This window comes from Eucalyptus grandis, chromosome 7 (assembly GCF_016545825.1).
Source record: "Eucalyptus grandis isolate ANBG69807.140 chromosome 7, ASM1654582v1, whole genome shotgun sequence".
Taxonomy (NCBI): Eukaryota; Viridiplantae; Streptophyta; class Magnoliopsida; order Myrtales; family Myrtaceae; genus Eucalyptus; species Eucalyptus grandis.
The window spans coordinates 54,768,977-54,784,429 of record NC_052618.1 but is presented as its reverse complement, the minus strand read 5'-3'; the positions used below and the strand labels follow the sequence as shown (position 1 = coordinate 54,784,429).

The window sequence follows — 15,453 nt, the reverse complement described above, 5'->3', positions numbered from 1 at the left end:
CAAATTTTCAGCATGTGTGACCATTTCTACCAATAATATCCCCATGTAGCTAATAAATTTCAATTCAGAACTGTAACAAATTTTGTTGGTGAGTAACTACTCACCTTGCTTGTAATTTCACATAGAACGAATAACTTCAAGAAGCATTTTAATGATGCAAATAAGTTCAAATTATAATAACCACATAACCAATTATTTGTACGTAAATAACTTTTCACTAGATTCAATGAGCATTTTAATGATGCAATTGAAATCAGCTATTTCAAATAAAATGTGCTTAGAATTTGACTCCGTTTATGGGCACGAGATACGAGGGCCTAATGTCCCCAGCATGCTATTACGAAGCTCATGTGGTCGGATCATCCATACCCTAAATCCAGAGACGCACACTAATAGATTTGTTTTGGCTACCTCAAAAGTGCAGCACATAGCCATTGATTAAGATATACGCAAGCAAAGTCTGGAAATGATGTACTTCTTAATAATTCAGGAACTTATTTCCCGACCAGGGTACAGAGCAGCATTTTACAGATAAAAACGAATGGCGGCGCTCGGAGAATCATTGGGCATAGCATGAACCAGGGCCATTTGGCTGACTCCGTGCTAACCAGATTGTGACGGAATCAGCTTGGACTCCCAGGAGGCATCTGAAGTAATGTAGGCGCGGTAATGCTGTGTTATTTACATTTCCAGTGGATGTGGCATCTCTCTTACTCCACAGTCGCTCTGCAAAATAGAAACAATCGAATAAATAGGGATCTATGTAAAAGATTACAATTACACTATAATTATCGATTTTCTAGTATGCATAAAGAAGGAATATGCAGCTTTTAGTACACCTGGGCTCATTTTGTTGGTTCAATTTCTTATTAGCGTCAAGCAGTCTGTCTATAACATTGCATATTAAATCTGTAACTAGTACTAAGCATTCAAGCGCTCCTGGCCACGGCAAGAAGAGAAAGCTAAGACAAGAAAATAATACCATTGCGGGGCTACTATGAATTTTGGGGAGGATTTGCACGTGTGATCCATCAATGGAAAAGGAGGATGATGGTTTTAATTGGTGATGGGCTTAAGGCCCGTCCGCCCATGCTGGGCCCAAAAGGCCCGGCCCACGGGAATATGGCCCGTGGATGGGGGAAGGTATAAAAGGGAGGAGAGAGAGAGAGATGACACCGGTTGGAAAAACGTACGTCTTCTTCTCTCCCGCGCGCTCTCTCTCTCCAAAAAAAAGAAAAAGAAGAAACAGTAAGGCATATGGCATTTTCTTCTTCCCTTCAAGGCTTCATCGGATCAAACAGGGCCATATTTTCTTCCTCTATCGGCGTCGGTGTCTAATCTGTGGCTAATAAGGTACGCTCGAATCCGTGGTGTGCTTTACGATCGGTGATACATGTTTTTCCCGGGCTTCGTCTTCCGCATTAATTTAGGGTTCGATTTAGTGTCGAATCCGGTTTTCGGGGATCCGTTATTCCCAATATTGGTATAAGAGCCCTAGTTCGCGTTTTCCCGACCCTTTTCATGTTTTTTTTTTGAATTTTCGCGAAGAAAATCGGCCGGCACGGATCGGGGCAAGAAATCCCGACACCCGAGCACTGTTCATCGATTTTTTCGAGTTTCCGTAAGTCAAAATCGAATTATAATGGCATAGGAAGAAAGGCGATGTCAAGGCGAGTTCGGCGACATGTCGTGTGTCGCCGGGAGACGCCACACGCGCCCGAAGCGCCGGCATCGGCAGTGCGTGCGTCCCACGCGCCGGTTGCCGAACCGGCACGTGCGCGACGCCCGGCGGCGACCGCACGCGCCGGCCGGGCAGACCGGCGCGTGCTGAACGTCGCATGACGTCATCCAACGGTCGGTAACCGTTGGGATGACGTCATCGCCGACGCCGCGACGACGTTGGTCGGGCGGTCACCGGCCGGGACCCGACCGCGACCCGACCCGACCCGAACCGCGACGCCCGGCATGCGCGCGGCACGCCAGCTGACGCCGCGTGACGCCAGCCAGCGCACGCGCGCAGACGTGCCGTCGATTCGCCCGAACCGGCCAACTGGTCCGACGACCCGACCATTAACCCGTTGACCGACGACCGTTGACCGTTGACTTTGAACGTTGACCCGAAAAAAGAAGAAGAAGAAGAAGAAGAAGAAGAAGAAGAAGAAGAGGAATTTGTTTCTTTTTCAGTTATGTCTGTGTGGGTTAGAGGTAATCCATTTATTATTCTGCATTTGTTGCATGAATCATGGAAAATTATGTATTTTCCATTTTGTTTATTGTGGATTAAAAGTGATCCATTTTAGTTCGTATTTGTTGCGGGAACTATGATGCGTTATGCACGGATACTCCTGCAATCCCGAGAACGGACGAAGGAAGAGCTAGACTGAAAAGGCTGATGAAAGAGTTAGGCGATTATTATCGGTGGCTTGATGGTGATTTAGTATCACACATGGTCAAGGTCAATCGATGATACAGAAATCATCCGGAATGGTTATCTTATGCCGGGACTTTGAGAACGTGCCGGCTTTGATGAACACTCTTCCACCCGAATGGCAAGCGGTGTTAGATCGGCTATGGGAGGTCAACGTGGTCCCGGATTATAGGAGGCTAGTGGAAGCTTTTGTAAGAGAGTACTATAGGATTGAGTTGGCCAAAACTTCAACCCTTAGATTGAGCGCCACATGGCGTAGAGTAAATGCGCCTTGGTGGCGACATGAGAGCTCTCCAAAAGTTTTTCCATAGTTGGCAAATGTGCCTTCAGTTTTCTCAGATGTTTTGACTGATAGATTAGAATGGACATTCCCTATTTATTTCTTAGATTAGTTTGAGATGTTATTGAGTGTGAATATCTTTTTCTATGTTGATATTTTCTTCTGTGTATATTACTTAGTGTAATGGATTGTTGTATTATGTGAAAGCATAGTTATTCTATTGGATATTAAATTATCTGTTGCTTTATGTTATTGCTGGTTGCTCAGGGTAATTAGTCAGGGTAGTTTAGAAGTTTTTGTAGCTTCATAGAATTGATTTTGCATATGACAATCATATTAATAATAATTTTGAGTTAGGATTTTGGAGGATGATTGGAAACATAGTGACCTTTTGATTCTAAAACCTTACTTGAAATTGTTCATTAATATGATGGGTCTGGCAAAGTGGATGCATAAATGATAGGCATTAATTATTCGTGCATATATGTCCGATGTGTTCGGATTGATGGATTCAGCAACTAAGAACGTAATTGCTGATGTGAACGGCAACAATTGTGAAATATTGAATATGAAGATTCAATATGTGCTGGAAAAGCAAGAAGCACTAGAAGCTCTTGACCATGTTATGGAAGATCTTGAGGATGTTGTGCGCCACCTTGAGCTAGTAGAGGACCGCTTAACGGCATGTGAGCTGAAAATAGAAATTTGCAATGCTGGTTCTAGCTCAGAAAGGGCTTTGAGCTCTAAGCGCAAGCGTATTGATTCGTTCAATATGTGGGAATGCAAAGGATCAAGTCCTTATTGCAAGAGATCAAGAGTTAACCAACACAAGAGAGGAAAACGTCCTCAAGTGAAAAAAAATGTCAAGGGTGATGTGTTACAATTGTGACAAGAAAGGTCACTATGCTCGCGACTGTCGTGAGCCAAAGAAGGTAAACACCTCTTGTACATTTGAGAACTTTGCTTATGTGTCAAGTTCTGTATTATTGGCTGAATCCAATCCTTTGTGGACTGTAGATTAAGGGGTAACAGATCATGTAGCGAAGGATAGAGAATCCTTCGTGGAATTCCGACGATATCGACTGGAACTAAGTGGATCTATGTAGGATATAACTCCAGAAATGAAGTTAAAGGGATTGGCACCTGCCAATTGAACATGCGTGGTGGACGCATCTTGTTCCTACATGACGTTCCATATGCTCTAGAGATTCGTCGAAATTTAACATCTGTTTTAGTGTTGGTTAAACTTGTTTTTTATATGAACTTCCATAATAGAGGTGTAGATTTGTATTTGGATACAAACTACTATGGTTGTGGTCACTTTCTGGATGGTTTCATTGTACTATATGTTGACTGTGGTGATGTCAATATTTGTTATTCCCTTGTTTCATGTCTGCTAATTCATATGATAATGATGTGATTATGTGGCATGCTAGACTTGGTCATATTGGCCAACAACGTATGAATAGACTAGCAAAAAATGGCTTGTTGGGCAACATTGAAAAAGTCGATTTGCCCAAATGTGAGCATTGCCTAGTAGGGAAAACGACAAGGAAACCATTTGGAAAAGATAAAGAGCTGAATTTCCTCTGCATTTAATCCATTATGATGTCTGTGGTTTAATAAATGTGAGAAGAAGGCATGTGGCTGTTTATTTCATCACTTTTATAGATGATTATACTCGATTCGGATATGTCTATTTGATTTCTCATAAATCTGAAGCATTATATTGTTTCAAAAGGTTTATGAACTTGGTTGAAAATCAATTAGACAAGAAAATAAAAGCATTGAGATCTGATTGAGGTCGAGAATATTTATCTGATGAGTTTAGAAATTTATGTGATGAAAAGGGAATAGAAAGACAGTTGTCTATTCCATATACTCCTCAACAAAATGGTGTTGCGGAGAGAAGAAACAGAACTCTACTGGAAATGGTTAGGTCCATGATGGCGCATGCTAACTTACATATCACTTTTTGGAGTGATGCGTTGTTTACTGCTGCCTATATACTTAACTGGGTGCCTTCCAAATCAGTTAGTTCCACTCCATATGAGTTATGGACAGGTAGAAAACCGAACTTAAGTTTTCTTAAGCCATGGGGTTGTACTGTCTATACTCATGAGTCCTCTCACAAGTTTGGGAAATTGAGTCCTAAAGGAAAGAAGAGTATTTTAATGAGATACTTCGAACACTCGAAATGGTATGTGTTCGTAGGTGAGCAGGAAAGTGGGAGTATAACTGAATTTGAATCACGGATGTCACATTCTTAGTGGATGAATTTCCTAAGAAGGGCGAAATAGGGGAAGATTACCCCTATTTGAAACCTTGGATCAAGATAATGATATTAATGGAGTTCATCCAAGTGGGAGTAATACGAGAAGTGATGAATTGAATTCAACTCATTCTCAATTACAACCACATGATGAGATGATATCGTCATTATCTAATCCGAGTGGGAGCATAATGGGGAATGATGTGCTAAGTGTACAATCTCCCATATAGCGAACAAATCGCCAAAGTATTCCCCCGTCGACGTTTTGACATTGAAGGGAAACTTTTATAATTGCTCCACGAGATAAGGATGAGCCAAGAAATATTAATGAGGCTCTAAAATGCCCTAGTAAGGAAAAATGGATTTATGCAATGAAAGAGGAGATGGAGTCAATGAAGTCAAACCAAGTCTGGGAACTGGTTGATCTTCCAAAAGGACACAAAGCTATTGGGAACAAGTGGGTTCTCAAAATAAAGCGAAAGGCTGATGGCTTGATAGAAAGGCATAAGGCTCGCCTTGTGGCGGATGGGTATAATCAATAGGAAGATATTGATTATGAAGATATATTTTCTCCTGTAGTGAGATTTAACTTGATTCGCATAATTCTGGCAATAGTGTTTAGTATGGATCTTGAGTTACATCAAATGGATGTAAAGACTGCTCCCCTCAATGGAGAATTAAAGGAATGAACATATATGGAACAACCTGCTGGTTTCATAGTGAAAGGCCAAGAAGAAAAGGTATGTCGACTTTTGAGGTCGATATATGGCCTTAAGCAGTCGTCAAGACAATGGTATATATGATTTCATAATGCCATAATGTCATATGATTTTACAATGATAGATGAGGATCATTGTATATATATCAAAAGATCCAAAGGTCTATTTGTGATCATATCATTATATGTTGATGATATACTAATTGCCGGAAGCAATATGGAGCTTGTTAATACTGTCAAAAGTTGGTTGTCTTCCAAAATTTTGAATTGAAGGATATGGGATTTTAAACCCATAGACACTCCTATTGCAAAAGGTGAAAGATTGAGCCATAGACCGTGTCCAAGGACTCCACAAGAGAAGGAACAAACGAAATATGTTCCTCATGCTAGTGCTGTTGGGAGCTTGATGTATGCTATGATGTGTACAAGACCCGACATATGTTATGCAGTTGGAATGGTGAGCGATACCAATCCAATCCAGTCAAGCACGTTGGAAAGCCGTTAAAATAATACTAAGGTATCTAAAGGGGACTGCTGATTATACGTTGAGTTATTAAGGAAAGGATCTCACTCTAAGGCTATTCTGATGTTGATTGGGGAGGAGATTTAAATGAAAGAAAATCTACCTGGATTTGTTTTCTTACCGAATAATGGCACCATATGTTGGAGCAAGTAAGAAACAAAAGTGTATAGCCTTGTCCACGATGAAAACTGAGTTCGTGGCATTATCAAAAGCAATAAAAGAAGATGTTTGGCTTAAGAGATTATTGGATCATTTAGGTGTTATTTGAAGTGTTGCAGATTCATTGTTAGTTAACTGTAATAATCAAGCAGCAAAAGTGTACACCAAAGATCCAAAATATCATGGCAAGACCAAACATATAGATACCAAGTATAATTTTGTCAAAAATATGATTGCATGAAAAGATGTGAACTTACAGTACATGTTACGCATATAATGGTAGCAGATCCTATGACAAAGCCAAAACCTAGAAATGTGTTTTGTGGCCATGTAAAATCTCTAGGATTGCGTAGAGTCTAATGTACTGGATTGTAATTTCCCTGAAACGTTCACATTTGATTAATTTATATTTTTCATCATTAATGCCTATGAATCTTTGTTTGATCTTTATGCATCTTAATGCTCAGTGCATTACTTTAAGTTGAGAAAGTATGTCGGACAGATATAAGATTAGCCCACTCACACGGGTAATCGCCTCTATTTACTGTGTGATAAATAGAGATGAGATTGTTTTTAAGCTTATTATCTAGGTGATAATCGAGAGCTCAAGCTTAAAATACGTATGTCACCTTAACTGGGTGTTAAGATGAGGACATAATACTTACTATGTCCGAAAGTAAAATACCCCACATATTTTACTTTAATCTGTCTATGATGCCAGATGTGAGTTCTGATAAATTTTGTAAATGAGTAGATACGTGAACTCAAGTTAGACATTGGGTATGTCTGAACTATCATCTGTACGGTATTGAAAGGTGTAGACATACGCTCCATGGGAAATGAGTTATTACCGTAATACGTATTTCATACTACGTATGCATGAGACGACCAATAAGAGTGGCAAAAGTTTGATCTCAACTTTTGATGTCGTGTGAGACTCTTGAGGAAAAGAGTTCCTCAATTCATTTGTCCCCTCATGACTCTTACTTATTCTCAAGATTTCTATTTAGTGTTTGCTATCTTAGGGTGTTGCCAATGGTCATGAGTTGATTCGATCTAATGGGACATTTCTAAAAAGCAAGCTGAACTGAAATTGAGAGTTTGAAGGAAAGAGGAAGATCGATTTTGGAGAATCACATTGTAGTTTTGTATTCACGGTTAACCAATTATGACTGTCTTTAGGATAATCATAATTGTGAATACAATATATATATATATATATATATATATATATATATCATTGTTTAAAAGAGATCAAGAGAGATATAAATGTGATCGATCGATCTAGGTACTGCATACTAAATCTACTCGGAGTGTGATGCCCATTATGAGCCGCTATATATTCCTAACGAGATGTATGGCAACGAGCTCTCAAAGTATGCTGGTCGCACGAATTATTCACCAGTATGAATGTTGAAGAGAGGTTAAGAGAATCTTGTTCGGCCCACCATGTGCGAGTGGGAGATGATGGTTTTAATTGGTGATGGGCTTAAGGCTCGTCCGCCCATGCTGGGCCCAAAGGCCCGGCCCACGGAATAGGGCCCGTGGATGGGGAAGGTATAAAGGGAGGAGAGAGAGAGAGATGACACCGGTTGGAAAACGTGACGTCTTCTTCTCTCCCGCGCGCTCTCTCTCTCCAAAAAAAAGAAAAAGAAGAAACAGTAAGGCATACGGCATTTTCTTCTTCCCTTCAAAGCTTCATCGGATCGAACAGGGCCATATTTTCTTCCTCTATCGGCGTCGGTGTCTAATCTGTGGCTAATAAGATACGCTCGAATTTGTGGTGTGCTTTACGATCGGTGATACGTGTTTTTCCCGGGCTTTGTCTTTCGCATTGATTTAGGGGTTCGATTTAGTGTCGAATCCGGTTTTCGGGGATCCGTTATTCCCAATAGAGGAGATAAGGCATGACCTGGCAAATTAAGGTTTGGGGAGTTGGGGAAAAACAATCAAAGCCCATGAGCAGTTCCTTACCCTAGAAAGCCATCTCCCATGCCAAAAGTTGTTTTTATGTTCCATCTCCATTTCGATCACTTAAAAGACTGATTTCCAACAATATAGTTCGTTCACCGAAAAAGAAAGGACTATACGCCATTCATTACCTCAGCACAAAAAATAGTATCAAAAAGGCTTTAAGGATAAATGGCAAAACCCCAGCTACCCCGTATGTCTTCAAAATCCATGCAACCCCACCCTCACCATTAGGTGATATCCAACTTGGCCCCTTTTGTGATTTTTTTTTTTTTTTTAAATAGTGGAGAAACTGCTTTACAGATTATAAGACGATGATAATAAGTAATTGGCCATGACCCCAAAAAAAAGAGATCACCAGCGGGACCAGTCATGCGTTAAAGGATGTAGATATAACTTCACTGTCACAAAAAAATTCCTTGCGATTAAAAAAAAAAAAAGAATCTCTAAATGGATAAAGAAGGATGAGAGCCGAGAAGAAAAAGACTCAATGCCCCAGCACAGAACGATGCCCAAAGACTCGCTGACCTGCAGCAGCAGCAGCTCTAGGCCATATCGTTTGCTGGACATTAGAGGTATCGGCTGTCTCCCCCCACATGCAAATTTCACCACCAATCACAAGTTTTTGTTTGGAAGCATCACTTATTCCTTCGAGGGGCTCTGCAGTGTAGACTTGATCCCATGGCACATCTAAATGCTCTAGATACCAAACACCTTGATTGCTGAAAATGCATTTAAAGGCCTTTGCGAAAGCCTTTGGACATACACCTGGTCCCAGCCTACATTGATAAAAATTAATTAGCTTGCAATCGACATATCTTGAATACTGATCAAAACTAATCAGTTATGTACTATTGTCCTTGGATTAGGCTATAGGGAAATGCATTAAATGTTTCCTCCCTGAAGCAATTGAAAATCAACGTCACACTCTACATACAAATGTTATGAAAAAAAGAAGATGGAACAACAATTAGGATGGCTGAATACTGATTGCAACAAACATCAGTGCTATTAGCACACGGTTTCATTTTCTGACTACCAAGGAATCTTTCATACGTGCTATTTTCTGCCGTTATATTCTAAAAACCTCCTCTACCTCTAGAACCATCTGAGATAACCACTTAAAATCTAGAAAATTAAAGCAGGTAGAAGTTAGTCAAGTGAGTCTCCAGGCCACAACCCATTTATAACTTTAATCCAGTTCAAACGTCATTTTAGCAGTGAATCTACCTAAAATCTTTCAAAATGATGGGCCCAAATATAAGGACATGATAACAAAGTGCTCTCTTATAAGCAAAAACAATGATATTAATGACATAATTACTAGTTTGAGTATTATCTTCATTTTTCTATAGACATGCTACAGAAGGCACTCTTGCATGCAAAAGTGATATTCATTCAACAATATATCATCTCACAAAGACGACAATTCCATTTAAATATCCTTCTCAAAATGATGCAGAAACCAGTGCTGAGATGTGCTTCTTCAACAAATGTTCTGTCATATTGGTGCGGAGACTTGATATAAACTAAGAAAATTGGCAAACAGAAGGAGAATAACATATTCAATTATTGCTCAATCAAAAACAATCCGCAGAACCAACGGTCTCCAGCAGGTGTTAGTAACATGTACATACCAAATTGACAGTGGTCCAATTTTTTGAAATGGCAATTTCTTGAGCTTTGAGTACAAAATACTTGGATGTGTCTTTACCAGTCATGTTATGATTTTGGAGCCTGCATTTAAAATAATTCTCATGTTCAGCATCTGACATGAGTTGCCAGATGCAAGTATTGGAGACTGCATTAAGAGAAGGGGGGGCATACAGGGAAAGGTATTGCCACAGAGAAACAAGCTGGTGCTAAATCCATACGATTTCAAACAAAAACAATTATAGAAAAATTGCATTTTTGAGAATAGATAGTTTGATTGAATACCAAACGGAAAGAACAATGAAAATTGCTTCCAGACTGTAGAAGTGATCTCAAGAGATCTAATTAAAAATGTCAGGTTACAGCGCCACCATCCTCCTCTATTCTTGAGGATCGTAATAATCAAAAGACTTATTAACTCCATCCAAATTTTCTAGAATCTAATTTCTAAAGTACATTTATTGCTTTGATAAAGTTTTCTAGGTTAACAACGAAAGATATTTTGGTCATGGTAGTACCCAGTCTCAAAGTACAATGTTTCAAGATGGAATGGGTTGCATGCTCATTCACACCAATAAAAAACCGAAAGGCATTCCTGTAATTGTAACTTAATAAAATAAACAAGTCTGCTGCAACAGCTTTGGTATAAGATCTAAGACCATACAACAATAATGAGTTAATGAAGAGACGGCTTAGTTTATGATAAAATAGAAAATAATTGCAATTTCCCAGGCAAGTAGAATAAATCTCAAGTAAAGTAGTCGATTAATATACCAACAATCTGCAAAAGAAATATCAGATAACAATAACCACTTATATAGTTTGTAATCATAAAACTTAAATCCAGAGAAACGTCTCAAATTCCATAATGCTGTCATTTCACAAGTAGATGTACTAGCCCATTGGATATCATTTGACATTACAAGTGTTCACTTGCTGCTCGTGATCTCACTACAAAATTAGGTGGTATTTTGCAATATTATTAATAAATTCTTTATGTTAGGTAATCCCATGCCCATCATATATATGCAACTCCAATAATGTCTACATGATCCTTTAACAGCATACAGAGGATGACCAGTTGGTGAAATTCATTATGGGATCAAGCATATTTTGAGTAGCAGATATTTTCGGTTTTAAAGCCTTCCATTTTGTTCATTTTGTTCCTCTTGCGCCAACACCAATGACATAGGATGGATATGAGGATATTTCCCACGGCATCAACAGAATCAGTTGGCACTCTAAAGAAACTGAAGGAAAACCCATATGCACGGAGAAGAGACAGTTACAGAAACAAGAGCCCCTGTTACAATCCTAAGTGAAATTTTGCAAAGTACTTCTAAAGTTGTGAGGTAGAAAAGGTCTACCAATCATTTAGTAGCTAAACAACAAATGACTGCCAAAGAAAAAGAAAATGCCAAGGTCACCTGCACTAACCTGTGTTAACCTCATCACCCCCAAAGTGAAATAGCTCAAAGGGAAAAAAATTTCCCATATCTGCAATGATAGGATTTGCATTAGATCTAACCCGAAATGATTGAGAAGAATGAAGTTTCGCAGATACCCTAACTAATCAGGCGTTTACTAAGTGACAACACCACCTTTCAAGTAGGGCCTAGCCCATGCAGAGAATTTTTAAGAGCAAAGCTTTATACTACAAAAGTTTCACACATGTTATTACTCAACATGGCTTTCTTCCTTCAGGATCTCATGAAACACGAATATCTATGTCACAGTAGATGTATAGATAATTCATACATAGGCAAAATGGAAGATTTAGCACGATAGATAAAGATACTGGATGCCTAACCTGATACTAGGCCAGAAATGAAGTCAAATCAAGTGGCAGGATTTAGAAGGCCATAATTCAGGATACCCTTTTCCCCTGCATTAAAGAAGACCAAAAATTTATGGTGACTTATTTAAGATATACAACCTAAAAACGCCACGATGTCTCATCAAAAGCTGCAAGATCTCCAAAAAGAAGTGGCTTACCATGATTCTGCATGACCAGGGATATCTACTTCGGGCATCACATGGATTCCTAAAATCAGTTAAGAAAGATGCTCAGCAAATACTACAATTGTACTAGCAGTGATAATAATAGTAACTCGGTCATAATTATAAAATACACTCATATAGTAAAGCAGCAGTTCTAAGGCCTACTAGATTTATACAAGTTCTTTGTAGCAGTTGACACAAGCAAGCAAGTTCAATAGACTTATATTGAAATTATAAAACTACAATTGCAATGAAATATGTGAGAATGCACTTATCAAAACCTCAACAAAGAAATGAATGTGAGAACATACCTCTACTTTTGGCAAAGCTTCATATGGTGAAAGCCAGCATGAACAACAGGACAGAGTTAGTACATCGCCGGGTGCTCGATCCAGGAAGTCAAAATATGTGACGACATGAACCATAATATTAATTAAGTGGTAGCATGGAGGGGAAAACACGTTATTTGTTGATCTGTTAGGCAGTCTAGAATTGCATATGCCCTCCTTGTCAGATTAGCTCTAGCAATTAATTCACTTTACATAGATTCTGACTAGTAGAAGCACTGCTATAGTTTGACTATATACAAAGAATTCTCCATCCGTAAGACTTTCTAAACCACTCTCTCAGTCAATTTCAGGAATGCCTTATCTAGAGAACAAAAAAAGGGCCCTGAAGAGAAAGTTACCATACTGAAAGGAAAATGAATAGTTATAGAAGAAAATCAACTTATGACATCCAGGAGATGATTTCACGTATTCATGTTAATATCTCATATTGACCAATATAAACCCAACGAAGACATCCAGAGCATTCTCAAGTAGAGAATACAAACAATTATACAATTAAATGGCAAAAAGGAGAAGAATTTGCTTATCATGGAACAAGCAATGGATATCTTACTTCACTATTTCATATGCATCCTCAACTGTATATCGCTGGTAGGCACTTCCAGAGGAAATGATTGTTTGTCTATTATGTGCCAATGAAGGACATTCTACTGAATGTAATTCCCATGGGAGGAACACATTCATGAGGATTAAACAAGCAAAACATAGAATAGTGATCAGTAGAGTGTTACGGGAAAAGTGCACTCAGAATAAGAGCAAGAAGGAATTGCAAGTTGTCATATCTTACTAGTTTAGCATATGACATGGAATCCAGTATATGCTTAATCATGTTGACGGGATAGTAGTGCCTCGATGTATCTGTTATTGAAGATGCCATGCCACCAATGAAAAAACATCACATAATGGTAATAGATGTTCGCCATTCAATGTGTTCAATTAAAAGGCTTATTGCTTTTATCAAGTAGTAGTCCACGATATGCAAACCTTGGTTCATCTCGGATATACCATGGAGCCTTGTGTACAAGTACCAACTTTGTCCTATAATCAAAGGTACATAATTGGCTGAATGTCTGAAACAATGTAAAAGAATGTTTGAGAAAAAAGCCTCACATTTCCAAGAAACTGCAGACCAAGGATCAACCTAATACTGAGATTACACCTTGGAAATATGACCAAAATACTACTGGACGATAAATACAAAGAAGTTATCTTCTTAAATTGCCTCTGACACAGAAATGGTTGATAGTGGATGAGAACTGTGAGTTTGCAGCATAGAATGTGATACCCGACACAAGCTTACAGTTGGCTTGATGAGTACCTTCTGTTTTTTTCTAAACCATAAACTTCTGCCAAACACAAGATTCCCATGTTCAATAGATGAGGCATTAGGATGCCGCCCATCACAAAATCAATGCTTATAACTGTTTGACAATTCTAGGATCACGTGCACAAATAATTTTCTTGGTATTACAACCGCCATCACAATGCACAAATCTAGCTTGAGAAAGCAAAGGGGGAAAATGCCTGCAGCAAAGGAAAACACCCCTATTACCACATGTATATCTCATGCTCTCGTGCAAATGCAGGTCAGTTTACCTCAATTGTCGCCTCTTCAATGATCGACTTCCTATCACTCTTCGTCACGAGTAAAGTGTAGCTCTCATGCACCCTGAGTTGAAGCTGCAAAGAGAAACACGCACGCAAACCAACGACCCAAATTTGCGCGCGCGCCAATTTCCGTCGACGAAATCCTACCTAAGCAAAGCTAAAAAACCTGGAGAATCCGCACGTGAAAACAAGCACCGTAAGCCTCGACCACAATAAACCAACCACAGTTCAATCGATTAAACAGACGAGAGCCCACCAATCCACGAAGTGAAAAGGCGTGCAGCCAAATCTACAAACAAGCATCCGTCAAAAAGCACGCACAATGATTCGATTCGCGAGAAAACGAGCGAACATAGATGAAGGGCGATAAAGACAGACCTCCAAGGCTGCGCATGACAAAATTTCTGAAACAGAAATTGATTTCTAGCCAGAAATCAATTTCTTAATTTCTATTCCCCAGACAAGTTTATGAGCAAAGAAACCCGTTTGATAACGATTCAAAATTTTTATTTCTGAAACAGAAATCCGTTTGATAACATAACAAAATTTCTATGTCTAGAAATAGAAATTAATTAGATAATAACATAAGAAATCATCAAATACAAAATAATAGTCGAAATAATACTTATACATTACAAAAGTTGAAAATACAATTTCATGGAATTTCCGGCATATTATTATCCCTTGCCATTTTATTAGCAATTATTTTCCTAAGCGTATTTATTTGGTTTACATCCTCGGTCAATGCATCATTTGCAAGCTCATCTTACGTAGGTTCAGACAAGTATTGCGGAAGCATGAATATGGGTGCCATCAATGGCGCCTATACAGCCTTGTCATTTTATAAAAAACTAATATTATACAAGATTATCAACAGAATAAAATTAATGGTGTAAAGGAATATATAAGAATTCTACCTTAAAGTAACGTTTATGGTTAGGAACCAATTGGGGGAAGGTCGGTTTATTTTGATTCTCGAATTGAATCAGTCCAGTTGCTCATCTTTAATTTCTTTATTGTTGCTCAATGAACCTTTAATGACCCTTGCATAGTAAAGAGAGAAATTCTCTTGAATCTATTGCCTTCGAATTAAAGTTCAAGATTGTGTAACAATCTAATTATTTTGATTTTGCAAGAATTGTGAATCCGTAAAAAATAAGGTTAAATTTTTAGGCATGTTTCTTATTCATTTATTATGCAAGAACTTTTTCTTCAACTGGCCATGCCCGTGCCTTTTCTAGGAGGAAAGAGCCCCATTGTTTTTAAGTAAGCATTTAAGAACTTTGGTCATTTTTAAAAATTGGGGACCCATTCGATTGCCTTTCATCCTAAAGAGGAAATTATAAAAAAAAAAAATTGAAATAAATAATGCAAAAAAAAAAAAAACACAAGCAAAATAAGAAAAAGAAAATTAGCAATAATTTGTGAAGTTGTGGTTATGAGTGAATTAAGTTAGCAAGAAAGCGCAATGTTCTTTTATATAGTTTGAT

The 15,453-nt window shown here is 38.6% G+C and overlaps 1 pseudogene; it reads right to left on the bottom strand.

The window, feature by feature from the left end:
- Positions 1–559: 559 nt before the first annotated feature.
- On the bottom strand, positions 560–13,628 carry LOC104454263 (annotated as a pseudogene).
- Between the last annotated feature and the right edge of the window lie 1,825 nt (positions 13,629–15,453).